General features: G+C 46.1%; 1 protein-coding gene across 1 annotated transcript in view; it reads left to right on the top strand.

The window, feature by feature from the left end:
• The window catches only part of LOC310888846 (guanine nucleotide-binding protein G(q) subunit alpha-like), a 185,032-nt gene that overhangs the window by 2,872 nt on the left and 159,033 nt on the right, over positions 1-23,127 (top strand). The window lies entirely within an intron of this gene.

The raw sequence follows: 23,127 nt of genomic DNA, 5'->3' as shown, positions 1-23,127 counted from the left end.
ATTCATTAACAACTTAATTTTTCATACAGACAGGTTCTGTAAGATTGATAGCCTTAGCACATGGCAGTTTAGAGGTTGCTGTATAACAAGCAACTTGCTAACACTTAAGACTTCATACAAAATTGAGATGGATTTTTTTTTTAACAGTACCAGAAATGTTCCATCATAAATCATTGCTTGTCGATACTACGGAGTATTCTGTGACCAGCAGTCACCTGCAGGAAAAACAGACATCTTCCCCACACTCCCAACTAAGCTATCATTCTCAGGTCAGATATACTTAAGCGAAAGTTTTTAGAACCATTCAGTATTGGATGCCTGCCACTGGCACAGCTCTTAACTAACAGGGGAAAGCAGCTACAGTCCATTTCATGCTTTCATAAACTAAGGCTTCTTTGCAACTCATAAGTGTTCATACACTGTCCAGCTTCTTCAGGATGAAAGGAGCTGAAAAGAGAAAGCAAAACATCATGAACTCAGTTCAGCTGAAGATAACAATTAGGCTACAGCAAGTCTGTGGTGAAACTGCAGCACATCTGAAATATTTAGACTCTGGGTGAGTTATCATCACCCGCCTCCCACCTAGCTCCTTCTCTCCTGGCATCATTGCTTTAATAGGTGAGGCAGTGAGATGCAAAAGGGCTCAGGCACACCTGCATGTGCTGCAGTTCAGAGCCTTGCACCTGTTCTGCACAACACCTCGGGGGGAGGTGTGAATCACCTAAACGTGACATTTTGTTTTCTGAAAAGAACTGCATCCCGAAAGTTGTAAGCTTCTGATGCTGCACACTAAAGCACTGCCTACAAAGCACAAAGCAGCGTGATCCTGTTTTTTCATGGCCTAGAAAACTACAACAGCACCATTGCTCACCCAAGCATTTCACCTCAGGCGACTCAGGCCCCTCCTGGCACTGTTGGGATGCAGAACCTGCCCCACCTTCCTAATGCTTCAGGGAGCTCCCTGGGACTGGGCCGGGCTCTGGACAGGAAAAGCTCTCTAGCAGTCCCCACTGACGCAGCCGGGAGACTGCCAGAAGCAAAGGCAGCCCTACGGGATGTAGGGGGCACAGGCCACAGCCTCCCCATGGGGCTTGCCCCACGTGCTTGCTGATCCGCAACAGTGCCACAGATGAATTAGTCGCGGATAGAGGTAAAGACATCGCGGCATATCATGCATCTCAGCTCCTCTGGGTCCATCTTGAGCCCCAGCCCCTTGATGTGGAACATGCTACTGACCACTGCGCATAACCTGCTCTGTGCTGCTACAGCTGCTGAGCAGGGACATGTAGCACCTCACGTGACTGGAGCCTGGGGTTGAGGCCATGTACATGCGCATGGAGGCACGGCAGACGCTGCCCTCAGTGGGGTGGTTGCCAGGCTGTGAGAGGCCGCTGGGAGCTGCACTCACCCCAGAGGGGATGGTTGACCCTAGGCTGCTGGGAGAGGAGCGCCCTGCCCCACTGGTAGCACTAGGGCAGCGATGCAGAGAGCAGCCTGCAGCCTCCTCTGAGAGGCAGTGGCAGCCCCTGTTTGTGCCCAGGTCTGATCGGGTGATCTCCACAGACAGTGTCCCCAGGCCCAGCCCTCAGCAGGCCACACCTTTTGCTGTGCTGGGCTGTTGACAGAGTGTCCTACCTCTCACGGCAGAGAGAGTGGAGGTGCCACTGGAGCCCCCTCTGTGCCGGAGCTGGAAAGCAGCTCTCTCTTCCTGGGGCTATGGCAGCAGCAGCATAGTCCTGGTGCAGGTGCCCCTAGCTGTCATCTCAACAAGCCTTTGTGTTGGCAGCACAATGGCAGGAGCCCTCCTGTCTCAGGCTTGTAGTTGTCCTGGAGGAGAGTCACGCGGACCACCAGGAATCTCTGTCCTCAGCCAAGTGCACTACTATAGTAAGTAGGGAGCAGACAGAGCAGGTACAAAGCAACCATGCAATGCCTGTCACTGTGTTGTACTTGGAGAACATGTTGCTGACAAGGCCTGTGACTGGTGATGGACTTGAGGAGCTGCAGTCACGTCTGGGTGGTGGGTAGCAGATACTTGCCCTGGGGATGGGAACCCATCATAAAGCTTGGTGTAGGGGAGACAAATGAAGCAGAGCCTGCTTTTACAGATTACACCTCATAACAATTCACAGCAAGTCACAGCACAACAGCCTTAAGCTCTGTACCTCTTGCCTTGTCATCACATGCCCTGCTGCAAACCCTGCTGGCTTCCAAGTCTGTGTGGTACCACTGTGTGAGGTACACGTGAGAACAGTCCTGAGGAGCAGCCTCAGGGGTTTGATCGCTGGGGAGAGAAGTTCATCAGCCACAGCAGGCAGAAGAAGAGGTTGCCTCGTAGGCCCCTCTGAACATTTCCCTGTGCCTTCATTCTGGGTAATATGTTTACACTGGGCCTTGTCCTGGTTTTGGTTAAACCACTACAGTCTTTTTGGTGCCCAATGTGGGGCCCAAAGGGTTGAGATAACGACAGATCTGACCAGGGTGTGTTAAACTAAAATTGGTATAAGCATTAGATCTACTTAATAGTTGCTAGTCACAGTGTTGATTTTTTTGATCTCAGGTCTGCTGTTTCTGTTTTCTGAACTGAGTTACTGTTGTGGTTTAACCCGGTCGGCAACTAAACAGCACACAGCCGTTCGCTCACCCTCCCCCCTCCCTCTCTGGGATGGGGGAGAGAAATGGGAAAGTGAAGCCTGTAAGTTGAGATAAAGACAGTTTATTAAGACAGGAAAATAATAATAATAATAATAATAATAATAATAACGATAATATTACTACTAATAATAATGTGTATGAAACAAGTGATGCACAAGGCAGTTGCTCACCACCCGCTGACCGATGCCCAGCCTATTCCCGAGCAGCCGGCCCCCCCACCCCCCCTGGCTAGCCACCCCTATATATTGTTCAGCATGACGTCAGATGGTATGGAATACCCCTTTGGCCAGTTTGGGTCAGCTGTCCCGGATCTGTCCCCTCCCAGATCCTGCTGAACCCCTAGCCTGCTCGCTGGCAGGACAGAGCGAGAAGCTGAAAAGTCCTTGGCTTGGTGTAAGCACTGCTCTGCAACAATTAAAACATCAGCATGTTATCAGTGCTCTTCTCATCCTAATCCAAAACATAGCACCCTACCAACTACTATGAGGAAAATTAACTCTGTCCTAACTGGAACCAGGACAGTTATATAGCACATTACTTACCGTATGTGTTCCCTGTTGTGCTGCTTATCTTTTCCAGGGGCTGGTTTAGGGTTATTATTTTGCTGTACTGTGTGATAAAACTACTGGCCATGAGACTGATCTGGTATTTGTATTCAGCATTGCCGTCAACTCCATACTTTGGAAACCGTATCTCAGAAACTATTAATAATTATACCTTTTACCCTTTTTCTTCAGGGAGCCAATCTGTGGAGGGGACAGGGGGAGATGATTTTTCCCACTTGTTCACTCTCCCTTTCTCCTTAACCCCCTTTGTCTCCTCCAGGCTAGTTACGATAGCTCTTCATAACTTTGAATATCCCTGGGATGTTCAGACCAGCATGTTCTTACTGTTATGTCTCCAGAATGCGCTTCAGGTTTTGTTTAAGGTTAAACAAATACTTAAGAATGTCATCCAGAGATCTGTCCTGAGGCAGGATAGTTATGAGTGGCAGGGAGAGTGGGAGGATACGGGTAGGCATCTAGAGCAGTGGGCACCTCCAGTGCTTTGGAAATTCACTCCTGAACAACTGAAAAAGCTTGCTGATCCAATTTCCAGCGGGCAGTCCTCCAGACACAGAAATGAAGATTCTGACCAGGATTAGAAGGTTCTTGCCTCCAGCCAGGGGGAGGAAAGGGACAATCGAGTTTATTGGACTGTGTGGATTCGATGGCACAGAAGTATAAGGCTTTAGTAGACACCGGTGCACAGTGTATTGTAATGCCATCAAGCTATAAAGGGCCAGAACCCATCTGTATTTATGGGGTGACGGGGGGATCCCATCAGTTAACTGCATTGGAGGCTGAAGTGAGTCTAACTGGGAAGGAGTGGCAAAAGCACCGTATTGTGACTGGCCCGGATGCTCCGTGCATCCTTGGCATAGACTACCTCAGGAGGGGATATTTCAAGGACCCAAAAGGGTTCCGCTGGGCTTTTGGCATAGCTGCCTTAGAGAGAGGGGTCATTAAACAGTTGTCTACCTTGCCTGGTCTCTTGGAGGACCCTTCTGTTGTGGGGTTGCTGAGGGTTGAAGAACAGCAGGTGCCAATTGCTACCACAGCTGTGCACCGGCGGCAATATCGCGCCAACCGAGACTCCCTGATTCCCATCCATGAGTTGGTTCATCGACTGGAGAGCCAAGGAGTGATCAGCAAGACTCATTCACCTTTTAATAGTCCCATATGGCCAGTGCGAAAGTCTAATGGTGAGTGGAGACAAACAGTGGACTATCGTGGCCTGAACGAAGTCACGGCACCACTGAGTGCTGCAGTGCCGGACATGCTAGAACTCCAGTACGAACTGGAATCAAAGGCAGCCAAGTGGTATGCCACAATTGATATCGCTAATGCATTTTTCTCCATCCCTCTAGCAGCACAGTGCAGGCCACAGTTTGCTTTCACTTGGAGGGGAGTCCAATACACCTGGAATCGACTGCCCCAGGGGTGGAAACACAGCCCTACCAATTAGCCATGGACTGATCCAGTCTGCGCTGGAGCCGGGGGAAGCTCCTGAACACCTGCAGTACATCGATGACATCACTGTGTGGGGTGACACAGCAGAGGACGTTTTCGAGAAAGGGAAGAAAATAGTCCAAATCATTCTGAAGGCCGGTTTTGCCATAAAACAAAATAAAGTTAAAGGACCTGCATGAGAGATCCAGTTTTTAGGAATAAAATGGCAAGATGGACGTCGTCAAATCCCAATGGATGTGATCAACAAAATAACAGCTATGTCTCCACCAACTAGCAAAAAAGAAACACAAACTTTCCTAGGTGTCGTGGGGTTTTGGAGAACGCACATTCCAATTTACAGTCTGACTGTAAACCCACTCCATCAAGTAACCCGTAAGAAGAACAATTTCAAATGGGGCCCTGAGCAAAGACAAGCCTTTGAACAAATTAAACGGGAGCTAGTTCATGCAGTAGCCCTTGGGCCAGTCCGAACAGGACCAGATGTAAAGAATGTGCTCTACACCGCGGCCAGAGAGAATGGCCCCACCTGGAGCCTCTAACAGAAAGAAACTGGGGAAACTCGAGGTCGACCCCTGGGGTTTTGGAGTTGGGGATACAGAGGATCTGAGGCCCGCTATACTCCAACTGAAAAGGAGATATTGGCAGCATATGAAGGAGTTCGATCTGCTTCGGAAGTGGTCGGTACTGAAGCGCAGCTCCTCCTGACACCCCGACTGCCGGTACTGGGCTGGATGTTCAAAGAAAGCGTCCCTTCTACACATCATGCAACTGATGCTACATGGAGCAAGTGGGTTGCACTAATTACTCAGCGGGCTCGAATAGGAAACCCCAGTCACCCAGGAATCCTGGAAGTGATTGTGGACTGTCCAGAAGGCAAATATTTTCGGATATCACCAGAGGAGGAGGAGGTGCCAGAAAGCTGCCAGAAAATGAGAAGAAATATGCCTCATTCACTGATGGGTCCTGTCGTATTGTGGGAAAGCACTGGAGATGAAAAGCTGCTGTATGGAGTCCTACACGACGAGCTGCAGAAGCTGCTGAGGGAGAAGGTGAATCGAGTCAGTCTGCAGAAATGAAAGCCACTCAGCTGGCTTTAGATATTGCTGAACGAGAAAAGTGGCCAGTTCTCTCTCTCTATACTGATTCATGGATGGTAGCAAATGCCCTGTGGGCGTTTTTACAGCCATGGAAGCAGAACAACCGGCAGAGCAGAGGTAAACCCATCTGGGCTGCTGCATTGTGGCAAGATATTGTTGCCTGGGTAGAGAACCTGGTTGTAAAATTACGCCATGTAGATGCTCACGTACCCAAGAATCGGGTCACTGAAGAACATCAAAACAACCAGCAGGTGGATCAGGCTGCTAAGATTGAAGTGGCTCAGGTGGACCTGGACTGGCAACATAAAGGTGAATTATTTATAGCCCGATGGGCCCATGACACCTCAGGCCATCAAGGTAGAGATGCAACATACAGATGGGCTCGTGATCGAGGGGTGGACCTGACCATGGACACTATAGCACAGGTTATTCATGATTGTGAAACATGTGCTGCAATCAAGCAAGCCAAGCGGTCAAAGCCTCTTTGGTATGGAGGACGATGGCTGAAATATAAATATGGAGAGGCCTGGCAGATTGATTGCTCCCTCACACTCCCTCAAACCCGCAATGGCAAGCGCCACGTACTTACAGTGGTGGAAGCAACCACCGGATGTCTAGAAACATATCCTGTGCCCCATGCCACCACCCGGAACACTATCCTGGGCCTTGAAAAGCAAGTCCTATGGCGACATGGCACCCCAGAGAGAATTGAGTCAGACAATGGGACTCATTTCCGAAACAACCTTATAGACACTTGGGCCAAAGACCATGGTATTGAGTGGGTGTATCACATCCCCTATCATGCACCAGTCTCCGGAAATATCGAGCGATACAATGGATTGTTAAATACTACACTGAAAGCAATGGGTGCTGGGACATTCAAAAATTGGGATACGCATTTGGCAAAGGCCACCTGGTTAGTCAATACTAGGGGATCTGCCAACCGAGCCTGACCTGCCCAGTCAAGCCTGTTACGCACTGTAGAATGGGATACAGTCCCTGTAGTGCTGATCTGTGTTTTGTTGCTGTCCTGGTTCTGTCCCCTTCCAGCTCCTGCTGCATGCCCCTTGATCATCTGCCAGTAAGATACAGAGAAGTTCCAGAAATCTCCAATGATGGAGTCAAATCGGGATGTTTGTCACTGATATGTACCAAAGGGATTTTAGAGGCCAACGGGAAGCCTTGCAGAAGTACGAGGGGGAGGCAAAGTGGATAATGCTGGAGCCTTGGTGCTACCTACCATGTTGACCCTTTCGCCGCATCAAAAGAATCAATACTGATACATACACTTGCCTTTGTGCAAACAAAAATAATTTATCTATCTTTGTCTGGCCAATAAATTTCCGTTTGCCATTCTGTAATCTCTCTCTGTAGACTTCACACAGTTGGTCAGACTGTGCGTGCATTTTCTGGGTTTCATCAAGCCTGCTTAAAAAGCAAATGAATGTGGTTGCCAATTCAAGCTGAAGGGACAGTTCCCACACACCTCAGTGATGCCTCCATGCTTCTCATATTTGGTGTATGTCCATGCCTTCTTTCCTAGTATGCATGTTGAGTGTAGGACTGATGCATTGTATTATTGGGCTTACATGGCAAGGTTTTGTTAGCAGGGGGGCTGTAGGGCTGGCTGCCCCATATTAGATAAGAGCCAGTTCCAGACAGCTCCAAAAGGGACCTTCTGCCAGCCAAAGCTGAGCCAATGAGCAATGCTGGTTGTGCCTCTGTGAGAGCATATTTAAGAAAGGGAAAAAGCTGCTGCACAACAGCAGCTGGGAGAGAGAAGAGTGAGAAACAACCCTGCAGACACCAATGTCAGTGAAGAAGGAGGGGGAGGAGGTGCTCCAGGTGGTGGAGCAGAAATTCCCTTGCAGCCCATGCCATGAATATGCTCTCACAGAGGCACAACCAGAGTCATGCTTTGGCCAGCAGTAGGTTACTTTTGGAGCCATCTGGAACTAACGTAACATGGGGCAGCTTCTGGACTCTTCTCACAGAGGCCAGCCCAACAGCCCACCCGTTAACAAAACCTTGCCATATAAGCCTAATACAGAAGAGCAGCAGAGAAGAAGAATTATCAGCTGACCACAACCTCCATTCCCCTGTACCACTTGGGGGGAGGAGGAGATAGAAGGTGGTGTGGTGGTTTTACCCAGCTGGGCAGCTGAGCTCCACCACAACCGCTCTCTCACTACCCCTCTTCAAAGGGAAAGGAGGAAAAAATAAAATGAGAAGGGCTCAAGGGTTGAGATAAGGACAGGGAGATCACTCAACAATTATTGTCACGGGCAAAACTGACTCAGCATAGGGAGATTAATAAAATTTATTGCCTATTACTAACAAACTAGAGCAGTGAGAAACAAACTAATTAAAATCACCTTCCCTACATCCACCCTCTTCTGCTTCCCCTCCCCCCCCCAAGCGGCACAGGAGAATGGGGAATAGGGTTTGTGGTCAGTCTGTGTGAGAAACAATCTGCAGCCAATAACACAGGCACAGGCGAGGATCTCAGTGAAGTAGCATTTCTATTCGCGATTGCAATGGAGGGCGTCCTGCAAGCAGGAGTGCCCAGTAAAAGTTTATCATAACCTTATATTCCCTGTTACCCGATGCTTGATTCCTCCCCTGTTTCTTCATTGGCTGTGTACTACAGGTTCACAAACTACTTGATGCTTGTTACTATACCATATATGTACAATTTTATTTTACCAACCCTTAATTTCTCCTTTTCCTTTTTTTTTTCCCTCATTCTCTCATGAGTAGATGGCCCGTGATTCTTTGTTTTTATTGATTTCGCACTGCTCGCCCTGTTTTTCTTAGCTATCCTCCTTATTTTGGGACAGTGGGACCTTCCCCTTATCTGCTTAACATACTTTTCTCCTGTTGCATTGTTGGAAAGCATTGGAGATGGAAGACTGCTTTATGGAGTCCTACACGATGAGTTGCAGAAGCTGCTGAGGGAGAAGGTGAATCGAGTCAGTCTGCAGAACTGAAACCATCCCGCTGTCTTTAGATATCGCTGAACGAGAAAAGCGGCCAGGTCTCTATCTCTATACTGATGGTAGCAAATGTCCTGTGGGGGTGGTTACAGAGCAATGGAAGCAGAGGAACTGGCAGCACAGAGGCAAACCCATCTAGGCTGCTGCATTGTAGCAAGATATTGCTGCCTGGGTAGAGAAGCTGGTTGTAAAAGTATGCCATGTAGATGCTCACGTACCCAAGAATCAGGATACTGAAGAACATCGAAACAACCAGCAGGTGGATCAGGCTGCTAAGATTGAAGTGGCTCAGGTGGATCTGGACTGGCAACATAAGGGTGAATTTGCTGAGGCGATCGGCTCCAGGGCAAACGTGTTCTGCAGCGGAGAGGGGGATTGTGGGGGGGCAGTGATGAGGTGGCAAAGAGAAGCCCAAGAGTGATCAAAAGGGACTTTAGGGCTTTGGGGCGATTGGTTGAAGGATCAGGTGCACAAGTAGTGTTTTCCTCCATCCTTCCAGTTGTGGGGATCAATACTGAAAGAAACAGGCAAACCCAGATGATCAATACGTTGCTCCAAGGCTGGTGCCACCAACACAGTTTTGGGTTTCTTGATCATGGGAAGGTCTACATGACACCGAGCCTATTGACTTCTGATGGGGAGCACCTTTCTCTGAGGGGGAAAAGGATTTTTGCCTGGGAGTTAACAGGGCTGATTGACAGGGCTTGAAACTAGATTTGAAGGGGGAATGGGACAAAACCATGACCACCAGTGTTAAGCTATGGGACTGCACGCCAATTTTTGAGGAACTGCATGCTGGGGAGGCCCTTCAGTCTGCCCCATGAGGGGATGAGTTGAATGAAAGACATCTCGAGTGTTTCTATACATACACACACAGCATGAGAGAGAAGCATTTCAGCTCCCTGAAATGGTTGTATACTAATGCGCGTAGTATGGGAAACAATCGGGAAGAACTGGAAATCTGCGTGCCGTCCCAAGGCTATGATCTCTTTGCAATCACAGAGACATGGTGGGATAGCTTGCATGAGTCAGCAATGTGCCCTTGTGGCCAAGAAGGCCAACGGTATCCTGGGGTGCATTCGGAAGAGTGTTGCCAGCAGGTCAAGGGAGGTGAGCCTCCCCCTCTACTCAGCCTTGGTTAGGCCACACCTGGAGTATTGTGTCCAGTTCTGAGCTCCCCAGTACAAGAGGGACATAGAACTACTGGAATGAGTTCAGAGGAGGGCTACTAAGATGATTAGAGGACTGGAGCACCTGTCGTATGAGGACAGGCTGAAAGAACTGTGCCTGTTTAGCCTGGAAGAGAGAAGACTGAGGGGAGACCTCATTAATGTATATAAATATCTGAGGGGAGGGTGTCGAGAGGATGGAGCCGGTCTTTTTTCTGTTGTGCCCAGTGAGAGGACGAGAGGCAATGGGTACAAACTGAAGCACAGGAGGTTCTGCCTGAATATGAGGGGGCACTTCATTACTGTGAGGGTGACAGAGCACTGGAGCAGGTTGCCCAGAGAGGCTGTGGAGTCTCCTTCTCTGGAGATATTCAAAATCCGCCTAGATGCCATCCTGAGCAACATGCTCAAGGTGATCCTGCTAGGCAGGGGGGGTTGGACTAGATGATCTTCAGAGGTCCCTTCCAACCTCACCCATTCTGTGATTCTGTGATTCTGTGAATTATTTATAGCACAGTGGGCCCATGACACCTCAGGACATCAAGGAAGAGGTGCAACATATCAAGGGGTGGTGATCAAGGGGTGGACTTGACCATGAGCACTTTTGCACAGGTTATCCATGACTGCGAAACATGTGCTGCAATCAAGTAAGCCAAGTGGTTAAAACCTCTGGTATGGAGGATGATGGCTGATATATGGGGAAGTCTGGCAGTTATATCACACTCCCTCAAACCTGCAATGGCAAGCACTATGTACTTACAGTGGTGGAAGCAACCACCAGATGGCTGGAAACATCCTGTGCCTCATGACACTGCCCAGAAGAGTATCCTGGGCCTTGAAAGACAAGTCTTTTGGTAACATGGTCCCCCGGGGAAGAATTCAGACAACAGGACTCATTTCTGAAACAGCCTCATAGACACCTTGCCAGAAGAGGACGGTATTGAGTGGATATATCCCATTCCCCATAATCATGCACCAACCTCCAGCAAAATCAAATGATACAATGGACTGTTAGACTGCACAGAAAACCATGAATACTGGGACATACAAGCATTGGGGTACACATTTAGGAAAAGCCACCTGGTTAGTCAACACTAGTGGATCTGCCAAACAAGCTGGCCTTGCTCAATGAAAACACCTATGTACTGCAAAAGGGTATGAAGCCCCTGCACAATAAAAAAACGTGCTGGGAAATACCTCTGCCTCAGGCAAAGGCAAAACCATCTGTGGGACTGCTGTTTCTCAAGGCCCAGGGTGCAATTGGTTGGTAATTTGTAAGGATGGGGCATCTGATGTGTACCTCAAAGGGATCTGGGGTGAGAATAGCCAAAGATATGAATTGTATGATGTTAATTGCTATGTAATGCTTTATGTCATTAGTACTATGGCTCCTATATGCCATATTAATGGTATTACAATAAGAGTCACCCAGATAATGACAAATGAATTTTGATAGAACCAGAGAAGTGCAGTGGTGATGGAATCAGAACTGACTTCAACATGCAACAGTCCAACACCACACACAATCTCTTCTGCCCTGAAAGAGTGTTATGACGGATGGAGCCCAAAGTGATGGACTAAACAAACTCAACGGACATTTTAGAAGGATGGCCTATAGACTAAGAAAATGATAACTGTATGTGTGCATATATTTATATATTTTTTTATATATGGATAGGAAAAGTTTTTTGTTTTTTTTAATTGGGATGTGTTGGAAAGTGTGGGACCCGAGCATGACATAAATGGTCTAGAATAAGGGGTGGATATTGTCCTGGTTTTGGCTGGGATAGAGTTAATTTTCCTCCTACTTACTGGTATGTTGCTGTGGTTAGGATTTAGGAGGAAAATAATGCTGATAGCACACTGGTGTTTTAGTTGTTGCAGAGCAGTGCTTACAGAGTCAAGGACTTTTCAGCTTCTCATACTGCCCTTCCAGTGAGCATGCTGGGGGTGTACAAGAAGCTGGGAGGGGACAGAACCAGGACAGCTGACCCAAACTGGCTAAAGGGATATTCCATACCATATGACATCATGCTGAACAATTAATATGGGGTGGCTGGCTGGGGTGGGGGGGACTGCTGCTTCGGTGGTGCATCGGTGGTGAACAATTGTATTGTGCATCATTTGCTTTGTACATTCTATTATCACCATCATCAGTATTGTTATTATTTCTCTCCCTTTTCTGTCCTATTAAACCATCTTTATCTCAACCCATGAGCTTTTTTTTTTTTTTTTTTTCCCTCACGATTCTCTCCCCCATCCCACTGGGAGTTGGGGGGATGTGAATGGAAAAGGTGCTTAGCTGCCTGCCAGGCTAAACAACAACACTACTTCAGAGAGGCAGTACTGTTTCATCTGATTAGTAAAAGTTCACTAACTGCTTCTGGGGTTGCACTGTAGTTGCTCTTCTGATATACATAGTACTATATGTTTTTATCAGAACTCACAAATGATTAATGAGATTGAGCAAATTCTAATTCTTTCTCTGTATAGATTTAATGCCTTATCCCTATTTGACACTGATTTCCCTTACACTTCATTGGTCTCTATATATTGCAATGTGACTAAAGTGCCTTAGTTGCAAAAGCTAATAAAGAATCCTGCCTAGATGTAGGTACCTAAACATACTTCTAGACACATTTAACGAAAAAAAAAGAATCTTATTATCAGAATCCCTTTGGAATCCTTTTAGAAAATCCACCTTTAGACTCAGTTGTATAACATTCTAACTTAAATAGTAGGAATTCTTAACTTTGTTACTATACTCTCTTGATGCAGCCCAGGATGCAGTTGGCCTTCCGGGCTGCAAGCACGCACTGCTGGCTCATGTCAAGCTTTTTGTCCACCAGAACCCCCCAAATCCCTCTCCGCAAGGCCGCTCTCAATGAGTTCTTCTCCTAGTTTGTACTCACATCCGGGATTGCCCCGGCCCAGGTGCAGCACCCTGTATCTGGACTTGTTGAACCTCATTAGGTTCACGTGGGCCCACTTCTCCAGCCTGTCCAGGTCCCTTTGGATGGCATCCCTTCCTTCTATCCTATCAACTGCACCACTCAGCTTGGTGTCATCTGCAAATTTGCTGAGGGTGCACTCAATCCCACTGTCTATGTTGTTGATGAAGATATTAAACAGTACCGGTTCAAGGACAGACCCCTGAGGTACACCACTTGTCACCGGCCTCCACTTGGACATAGATCCATGGATCACAACTCTCTGGGTGCGACCTTCAAGCCAATTCCTTATCCACTGAATAGTTCACCCATCAAATCCATCTCTCTCCAATTTGGAGACCAGGATGTCAGGTGGGACTGTATCAAAGACCTTGCAGAAGTCCAGATAGATGACGTCGATCGGTCTTCCTTTGTCAACAGATACAGTCACTCCATCATAGAAAGCCACCAGATTGATCAGGCGTGATTTACTCTTGGTGAAGCCATTCTGGCTGTCTTGGATCACCTTTTTGTCTTTGTATAGACTAGAAGAATTTAAAGCGCAAGCTCAGTGAGGCTTGGTTACACCTTGGAGGCGGGTAGCCTTTGGGATGGAGGTGTATTTTGGTATTATAATGATATTATAGTGGGAAAAGTTCTCACAGAGAACTTTCTTCTCACAGAGGCCACCCTCCCAGCTACAAAAACTTTGCCACATAAGCCCAGTACAACAACTTTAATTCTTCCTTAGCTTAGATGCATTGAATTGTCCAAGTTGCTGTTTGTCTTAATGATGCTGCATATTGTGAAGTTCTATCAGCGGCAATAGAAGCCCAAAAGTGTTGTATTTTTAAGGAAATGTGACGGTATTCTATGCAAATAAGCAGCATTATTTATCAGCGACACGTGAAAATTTTCTGTTCCACTTCAGGAACCTCAGCTCCCATATGGGTTTCACTTTTGCAAAGTGGTGAAAGGACTCTTCCAATCTGCTAGGCACAAAGTAATATGGGCATGCATTTATCATGGGACAAAAAAGTGCAACCCAAGCAGACTAGGAAGAAACTTGAAAATAATAATGGAGTAAAAAGCAGAAGGCAGAAAAAATAAATACAGTACAAGAAACATCAACTATTTAAATAAAAGTAGGGATGGTGTCAGAGAGATCTTAATGTATCTAATTGCCACTGATAGACCCTTTGCTCCAGACAAAGTTAGAAAAGCATTGAATTAATTCTCCTTTATTCATTGCTTTCACTGAATTTCTGAGGAAACGGGACAATTTTTCAGTTGTTTTAATTCAGTATTAACTCTTTGTACAGCTGTTACTTTGCAGTGTTTGGTTGAAAAAGATAAATGTACTGAGTAGGGTTGAGCAAACAACTGTGGGTGTCCTTTTCACTATTATAATGAGGAAAGTTCACCTTCAGGGCATCAGTGCTTCCCTTTGTCTTGCCAGTTTGTCCCAGTTGCCCAGAGCATGTTGATTACCACATCCAAGTTCCTTATATTCCAGGATATTCTACACAGTAGATTATGCTAGTTCTACATTTTCATAATCCAGGTTACGGAACAGTGACTGGACCTAATAATAGTTACCCTGGTAGCAGTGAGAGTCTGGCAAAGAATCATCCTCCTCCTCTACTCTGCCCTGGTCAGGCCTCACCTGGAGTACTGTGTCCAGTTCTGGGCTCCCCAGTACAAAAAGGCCAGGGATCTCCTGGAAAGAGTCCAGCGGAGGGCCACAAAGATGATACGGGGCCTGGAGCATCTTCCCTATGAGGAAAGGCTGAGAGACCTGGGTCTGTTCAGCCTTGAGAAAAGAAGACTGAGAGGGGATCTCATCAATGTGTATAAATACCTGAGGTGTGGGAGACAGAGGGATTTGGCCAACCTCTTTTCAGTGGTCTGTTGGGACAGGACAAGGGGCAATGGCCATAAAATGAATCACAGGAAGTTCCGCACCAACATGCGAAAGAACTTCTTCACGGTGAGGGTGACGGAGCGCTGGAACAGGCTGCCCGGGGAGGTTGTGGAGTCTCCTTCTCTGGAGATATTCAAGGCCCGTCTGGACGCCTACCTGGGCAACCTGCTCTAGGGAACCTGCTCTGGCAGGGGGGTTGGACCCAATGATCTTTCGAGGTCCCTTCCAACCCCTACAATTCTGTGATTCTGTGATTCTGTGATTTTCTGACACAGCTTCTAGTCACTAATGAAATCCAATACATAAATGCTTTACAATCTATTATGTGAAATATTTCCTATGATCTTACCCTGAAATTCTAAAAAATGTGAGTAATATGAAAAAAAATAGAACAGATATTCAAATTATTATGTTTTAATATATTTTTTAAAGTAGGAAATTTTTGACAGAACCAGGGTATACCAAATATTTTTGTGACCAGTTTATTATCATAGAATATCTGAGTTGTAAGGGACCCACAAGGATCATTGAGTCCAAACTGAATCCTGACTGAATCCCTTAAATTCATGAAGAATTTAGGGAGTGATGACAGCTGTTGTAAAGAAAGCTGAACTTAACACAAGGGGGATCTGAAGGTGGCCTTTCTTTTAGAACAATGAATGTATCAGTTGAGTGAATCAACTGGTTGTGTAAATGGCCTTCTCAGAGTTAACCAAAAAGATGTGAATATCTTCCTGAGCTAGCCAGACCAGAGTGGGGGGAAGTGTATGCATGGCTCAGCCGAACATAAATTATAAAAACTGAAGCAGCTACAAAATGAACTGTGAAGAGAGCAACAGACTTGAGGTGGCTTCAACCCATGCATTCCTTCTTGGAGACTGGGAACACCCAGGATCATGGCAGTGACCATCTGTGATGGTGAGAGACTGGTAACGGGAATCACATTTGTATTTTGATTCAACTGTACATTGCAATTGCTATATTATGCTTGTGTTGTGATTTCAGCACATTGCTGTGTCACTCTGCTAAATCAAAATCCCATATAACATTAAATGCGGATTGTCTAAAAAAACCTGGTCAAATTATTGGACTCTGACAACTAGGCCATTCACAGTTAACATTATTAACAAATTATCCAGTGCTTTTTCTGCTAGCCCTAGTTTTGAAACAGCGGGGGGGGGGGGGGGGGGGGAGCTCTTCAAGAACTGGAGAACAGGAATCTCCTTAATATAAAACCCCTTCTGGTTTACAAGAACAGAATAGCTAGGAAGCTAGGATGGTTGAAATACAATGCAATGCGCATAGCGTCATACAGCTACACTTTTTTTTTCTTTGAGATTGATTTATTTTGCATTTTGGGTAGCTGATGAACTGAAACGATGCAACAAAATCAACAAATCAAGATGATATTTCTGTCTTTTCCATGTATTTTGAAGTTTTTAAGTCACCCATCTATCAACAATAAATACACCAATTCTTACGGTTGTCTAATCTACAAAAACGTGGACTACCTCAAGCTGTCATTCAAGGACACTTTAAAGACTCTTGTAGAGTTGAAGAGGGTCTTGAAGTAGAATGTGAAGGTTCCGTCCAAAAGAATTTGTGATGAAGAAGAAACATGGGATTTAAATAGGACATATCTATTTAATAGAAAATACCTTACAGAAAAAACTAACTCTCATACCATCCAACTTCAGAGTTGTCTAACTGCTACCACAGCCCCTCCCTCTCAGTTAGACAAGCATTCATACCTTTATGGGACTGGACTTTATGGAAAGTGTAGTGGTGACCACTGTTCTATCAAACTACTGCGGGTGATGTCACATCCCCACTCTCTCCCACAGCCTTTAAAAAGAACAAAATTAAACCACCAATTAGTGGCACAGCACTTACTGAAGAACTGAAGCATGCAGGCTCAGTAACTCATAAGCCTGGAGTTATCAAGCACACATCTCCCACTTCCAAGAAGACTGCCCTGACTTCTAAATTCTTCTAATTCTAGCCCCATGCTTGTAAGCATGGTGACACACTTTTCAATTAAATGATCACGCATGACTTTTTTTCTGCAGGACACTTGCATCAAAGGATGGGCTGGGCTACACATTCCTCCAACTTCAATATTGTACCACAAGGGTGGTAAGGGAGAAGCATGCTGAATACAAGGACAATATTTACAAATATAATATTTAGAACATTTACAAAAAAAGATGCCAGTAATAATACTTCCAGTATATAAAAATATTTCATAGATTATTTTGGCCATGGTGAGTGAGTTACCTCATCCCTTTCTTTTTTCCCCAAAAAACATAATTGTTCCACCAAAAGGAAGAACAGTTGCGTTTGTTCATTTGATTGAGAGATATCTCTATAAACTCTGAGAACTACTTTTGCTAAGTTTACTAGGAAAAAAAGAATTCATTCTGAAGCAGACACCTTGAACAGACAATTCAGCTGGAGCTGCTGAAGTTCAACAAAACTGTAAGCAATTAAAACCAGACTTTCAAAAGAATCCTAATTTATAGATTCAATTTCATCAAATCATTACACTTACTGTAAGAAAATTAAAAATTACATTTGTTGGTGTACTTCTTTCAGTGGCAATGAAAAGATGCATCTTTATTAATTATAAAGGTTCTATAATTACTGCTATGGGATGAGATGACATCTAATTAAAGGATGAAGCACTTAAAAACAGAGTAAAGCCCTCTTATGAAATGACCCTTTTGGATAAACCTTTAATACAATTTTCTTATGGCAATTCACAGAATCACAGAATCACAGAATAGTCTAGGTTGGAAGAGACCTCCAAGGTCACCTAGTCCAACCTCTGACCTAACACTAACAAGTCCTCCACTAAACCATATCACTAAGTGCTACATCTAAACGTCTCTTAAAGACCTCCAGGGATGGGGACTCAACCACTTCCCTGGGCAGCCCATTCCAATGCCTAACAACCCTTTCAGTAAAGAAGTTCTTCCTAACATCCAACCTAAACCTCCCCTGGCGCAACTTTAGCCCATTCCCCCTCATCCTGTCACCAGGCACATGGGAGAATAGACCAATCCCCACCTCGCTACAGCCTCCTTTAAGGTACCTCTAGAGAGAGAGAAGGTCGCCCTGAGCCTCCTCTTCTCCAGGCTGAACAATCCCAGCTCCCTCAGCCGCTCCTCGTAAGACTTGTTCTCCAGACCCCTCACTAGCTTTGTTGCCCTTCTCTGGACTTGCTCGAGCACCTCCATGTCCTTCTTGTAGTGAGGGGCCCAAAACTGAACACAGTACTCAAGGTGTGGCCTCACCAGAGCCGAGTACAGGGGGACAATCACTTCCCTAGACCTGCTGGCCACACTGTTTCTGGTACAAGCCAGGATGCTGTTGGCCTTCTTGGCCACCTGAGCACACTGCTGGCTCATATTCAGCCGACTATCAACCAATACTCCCAGGTCCTTCTCTGCGAGGCAGCTTTCCAGCCACTCATCTCTCAGCCTGTAGCTCTGCTTGGGGTTGTTGTGCCCCAGGTGCAGGACCCGGCACTTGGCCTTGTTGAACTTCATACAGTTGGCCTCAGCCCATCGGTCCAGCCTATCCAGATCCTCCTGCAGAGCCTTCCTACCCTCGAGCAGATCGACACATGCACCTAACTTGGTGTCATCTGCAAATTTACTGAGGGTACACTCGATCCCCTCATCCAGATCATTGATAAAGATATTGAAGAGAACTGGCCCCAGTACTGAGCCCTGGGGGACTCCACTAGTGACCGGCCTCCAAGTGGATTTAACTCCATTCACCATGACTCTTTGGGCCCAGATACCCAGCCAGTTTTTAAACTAACGAAGCATACGCCAGTCCAAGCCAGGAGCGGCCAGTTTCTTGAGGAGAATGCTCCAGGAAACAGTGTCAAAAGCCTTACTGAAGTCAAGGTAGACCACATCCACAGCCTTTCCCTCATCCACTAAGCGCGTCACTTTGTCATAGAAGGAGATCAGGTTCGTCAAGCAGGACCTGCCTTTCATAAACCCATGCTGACTGGGCCTGATCGCCTGGTTGCCCTGCAAGTGCCGCATGATGACACTCAAAATAATCAGATTTCAATAAACTGAATATAATGTCATCTTTATTAGGGATTTTTTTTGGCACCTTATTATTTTCTGTCTTTCAGTCAGGTCATATTTTCTAAGCAGCCTCAGGAAGATTAATTTTTATTAATGAAAGCTGAGTTCCTCATACACTTTAAGGAAAATGATTTAGGGAGCAGTGGCTTCAACCTCCACCACCACCACCACCACTACCACCACCCCCGCCCCACATGGTGGTTTTACTCGGCTGGGCAGCTGAGCTCCACCACAACTCCTCTCTCACTCCCCTCTTCAAAGGGAAAGGGGGAGAAAACTTTCTCCTGTTTTTTTGTTTTGTTTTGTTTTTTTGAACTGAAGGGGCCCAAGATTTCGTAGCTGCTTGTTCTTGCTGATTCCGCAACTGCTTGTCTTGTTTTTCTTAGCCATCCTCCTTCTTTTGGGACAGTGGGACCTTCCACTGTTCCCTTATCCGCTTCACATACCCCCCCACTGTTATGCCACTGTTATGCTTGCACAATCACTTTTGAATATACAAGGTTAGTGGAATTTTCCACTGCAAAAACACAACTTTAAGTCTCAGAATTAAATTAATTAATTAAAGGTTGGTCAAATAAAACTGTACATACAGGGCATAGTAATAAGTGTCAGGTAGGTTGTGAACCTGTAGTACTCAGGGCAGGAATCAAGTGTTGGGTAATAGGGGATATAAAGTTATGATACAGTTCTGCTGTGTGCTCCTGCTTGCAGGACTCCCACCATTGCAATCGCAAATAAAAATGCTACTTCCTTGCCTGAGCCTGTGTTATTGTCTGTAGATTGTTTCTCACAAACTGGGGGTTTGTCCAGAAGCCAGTCGACTGCTGGTGAGCCCTGTTACCACCACAGCAAGATGGCATGCCCTGCTGATTTCAGCGGTCCTGTGCATTGGTGATGGTGGTTCTTCAGGGAGCTGACAGAGGGCCCGAGACTGGTTAAGAAGGCAGAAGAATTAGGGAAGAAAGGGGAAGAAAGGAAGGCAGGCACACCGTTTTCGATTATTGACCCAGTAACTCTGTGCACAGACCAAGGTAAGAAATATTAAGTATTGCCTTTGGGGTCGGGTAAGATTCTTATGTGAAGTGTGATTGAGATGTACTTTTGTACGAAGCAAATGTGGATTCCCGATCCGCGGTTCCATAGCTCTGTGAGGGGCGCAGCTGGAGATGGACAAAGCGAGAGGTAGAAGGGAGAAAGGAAGAGTCTTGGAGAAATCTGGTGTACAGTACCCCGTGCATGGTAAAGTGCTCAGCAATACACCCCCATGAGGGTTCCAGGGGACAAGGAGCTATCCCTGGGGCAGTGCCTACCAACAGTCCTTCCAGAAGAATGATAAGAAATTGGAAAAATAATCCCAAAACTATGGGAAATGATAAAAAGAAAATGATTAAATACTGTGTATTTATCTGGACAAAGGAACCAATTGGGGGAATAGCAGTATTTTGGCCAAAATACGTATCTGATGAAAATTGGGTTTGTCAGGCTTTGAATTTATGTGTAAACGATAAGACCCTTTTTTTGGAGGAGGAGTCAAGTTATGCTGCTTGCTGGGTGCAGGGGGTAAGTCAGGTTTTATTGAAAAAGGATCAGGACCAGAAGAAAGAGGAGTCAGAGAGAAGGATGGGTCGATGACAACCTTTGGATAATTTACCCTGCCCAACCCCCCCCATAATCCTAATATTGCAGTGGTGGCAGCAGCAGTCACTCCAGGAAAGGAGCCAGGGACTGCAATTAACACTGTCCCTAGAGAAGGAGTGCACTCCAGGTTCTGTCAAGAATTAGAACAATGTAGACGAGAAAGTGAGAATTTCCCCATTCCCTGATACTAACAGTACTAATACTGCTATGTATCCTCTTAGGGAGGTCCCAGTGGGATAAGGATAAATAGGTTATGTGAACTCCCCCCCCTTACCAGTGGAGAGGTTAGGAGTTTTAAGAAGGAAATTAAGTCTTTAACTGAGGACCCCATAGGACTACAGAACAGTTAGAGGAAAAGGAAAAGGAAAAGCAGAGAGCGAAACTTATGGTCTTCACCATGGACCAGGTAGTGAGGCGGAGGGTTGGAGACGGAGGAAGAAAACTTTCAGGGGAAGCTGGGCCCAGGATGGAAGGGAGAGGAAAAAAGAGAAAGGAATGACAAGCAGGGAAAGCTACATGTGTTGCAGCCTAAATCCCAGCAGGGACAGGCTTTGAGAAGATGTTTTCAGTGTGTACGGGCCAGCCTCTTCAAACGGGAGTGTCTGGAGTGGAAGAAGGATGAGAGATTGTTTACTGTCATAAATTCAGAATAGGGGAGTCACGGCTTTTCAGAAAGCTGGTCCCACTGAGAGCCCTTGATAAATGTAGTGGTGGGATCTAATGAAGAATAAGTAGTACTTCTAGTATATGCTGGGTGCGGTGGTTTTACCCAGATGGGCAGCTAAGCTCCAACACAACCGCTCCCTCACTCCCCCTCCTCAAAGGGAAAGGGAGAGAAAATATGATGAAAAAGGCTCAAGGTGTGGGAATAAAAATGTTGGTTTTGCACAGAGTTACGTTGTTTAAAGGTAAGGAATGGGGTATTGAAATATGCTTGCAGTGATAAGAAAGCTTAGCAGGCAACCTTGTAAAATGCAGACAACCAGACTCCTTAGAGCAATTAGGTGAAAATCACGGTGTCAAGTCAGATAAGTGAAGAAACTTTACCACTTCAAACAGTAAAAATGTCAAAAGAAATTTGAAATTTAACAGGCCAGCAACTGAAGGCCATGTATTGTCTGTGAAGCATCGGATAGGTTGTGAACCTGGATTACCCAGTCAATGGGGAAACAGGGGAGGGTCCTGGTCATCGAGAAATAAAGTATATAAACCGTACTGTGTGACTAGTAGGTGCACTCCTGCTTGTGGGACGCCCGCCATTGCAATCGCGAATAAATTACTTCTTCACTGAGATCCTCGCCTGAGCCTAAGTTACTGGCTACAGAGTGTTTCTCACAATTTGGGGGCTGGTCCGGGATCCAGTCACCTACGGGGGAGCCCCACCGCCGCAGCAGCAGGAAGGCATGCCCTGCTGATTTCAGCGGTCCTGTGCATCAACAGTGGCGGTTCTGCAGAGAGCTGACAGAGGGCCCGAGACTGATTAAAGAGGCAGGATCCATGAAGTAGTGGGGAAGGGAAGAAGGTAGGCACTTGGGGTTTAAGAACTGATTTGGTAGCTCTGTGCACAGGCCAAGGTAAGAAATATTAAGTATTGCCTTGGGGGTCGGGTGAGACTCTGTGTGACGTGTGATTGAGATGTACTTTTGTACGAAGCGAGTGTGGAGTCCTGATCCGCAGTTCCGTAGCTCCTTGAAGGGTGCGGCCGGAGATGGACGAAGCGTGAGATAAGGGAGAGAAAGGAAGTGTCTCGGGAAATTTGGTGTACGGTACCCCTTGCACGGTGAAGTGCTTGGCAGTACACCAGGGAATCTGGTAAACTCATAGGTGTGCGGTACCCCTTGCACGGTGAAGTGCTTGGCAGTACACCCCCATTTTCCAGAATCGGAACATTAGTCTGTGGTACCCTGCAGGAGGGAAATTTCTGTAGCAGCACACTGACAAGGGCTAGGAAAAATGGGAAAATATGGGTTCCAGGAGACAGGGAGATATCCCTGGGGGAGTGCCTACCGACAGTTCTTCCTGAAGAATGATAAGAAATTGGAAAAATAATCCCAAAATTAGAGGAGATGATAAAAGAAGAAAATGGTTAAATATTGTGTATCAGTCTGGACAAAAGAACCAATTAAGGAAACAGCAGTATTTTGGCCAAAATACGGGTCTGATGAAAATTCAGGCTTTAAATTTACATGTAAACAATAAGATTCTTTTTTCAGAGAAGGAGCCAAGTTATGCTCCCTATAATCCTAATATTGCACCGATGGCAGCAGCAGTCGCTCCAGGAAGGGAGACAGGGACTGTGATTAACACTGTCCCTAGAGAAGGAGCGTACTCTAGGCTCTGGTAAAAATTAGAACAATGTAGAAGAGATACTGAGAATTTTGCCTTCCCTGATACTAACAGTACTAACGCTAACTGTGTATCCTCTTAGGTGAACTCCCCCCTCTCCTTACCGGCAGAGAGGTGTTAGGGGTTTTAAGAAGGAGATGAAGTCTTTAATTGAGGACCCCATCAGGCTAGCTGAACAATTAGACCAGTTCCTAGGACCTAACTTATACTCTTGGGGGGAAATGATGTCTATACTAAGTATGTTGTTTACA

Source organism: Anser anser (assembly GCF_964211835.1).
Source record: "Anser anser genome assembly, contig: SUPER_W_unloc_2, whole genome shotgun sequence".
Lineage (NCBI taxonomy): Eukaryota > Metazoa > Chordata > Aves > Anseriformes > Anatidae > Anser > Anser anser.
Note: the sequence above shows the minus strand (reverse complement) of the source record. Positions and strands in the feature narration are given on the sequence as shown.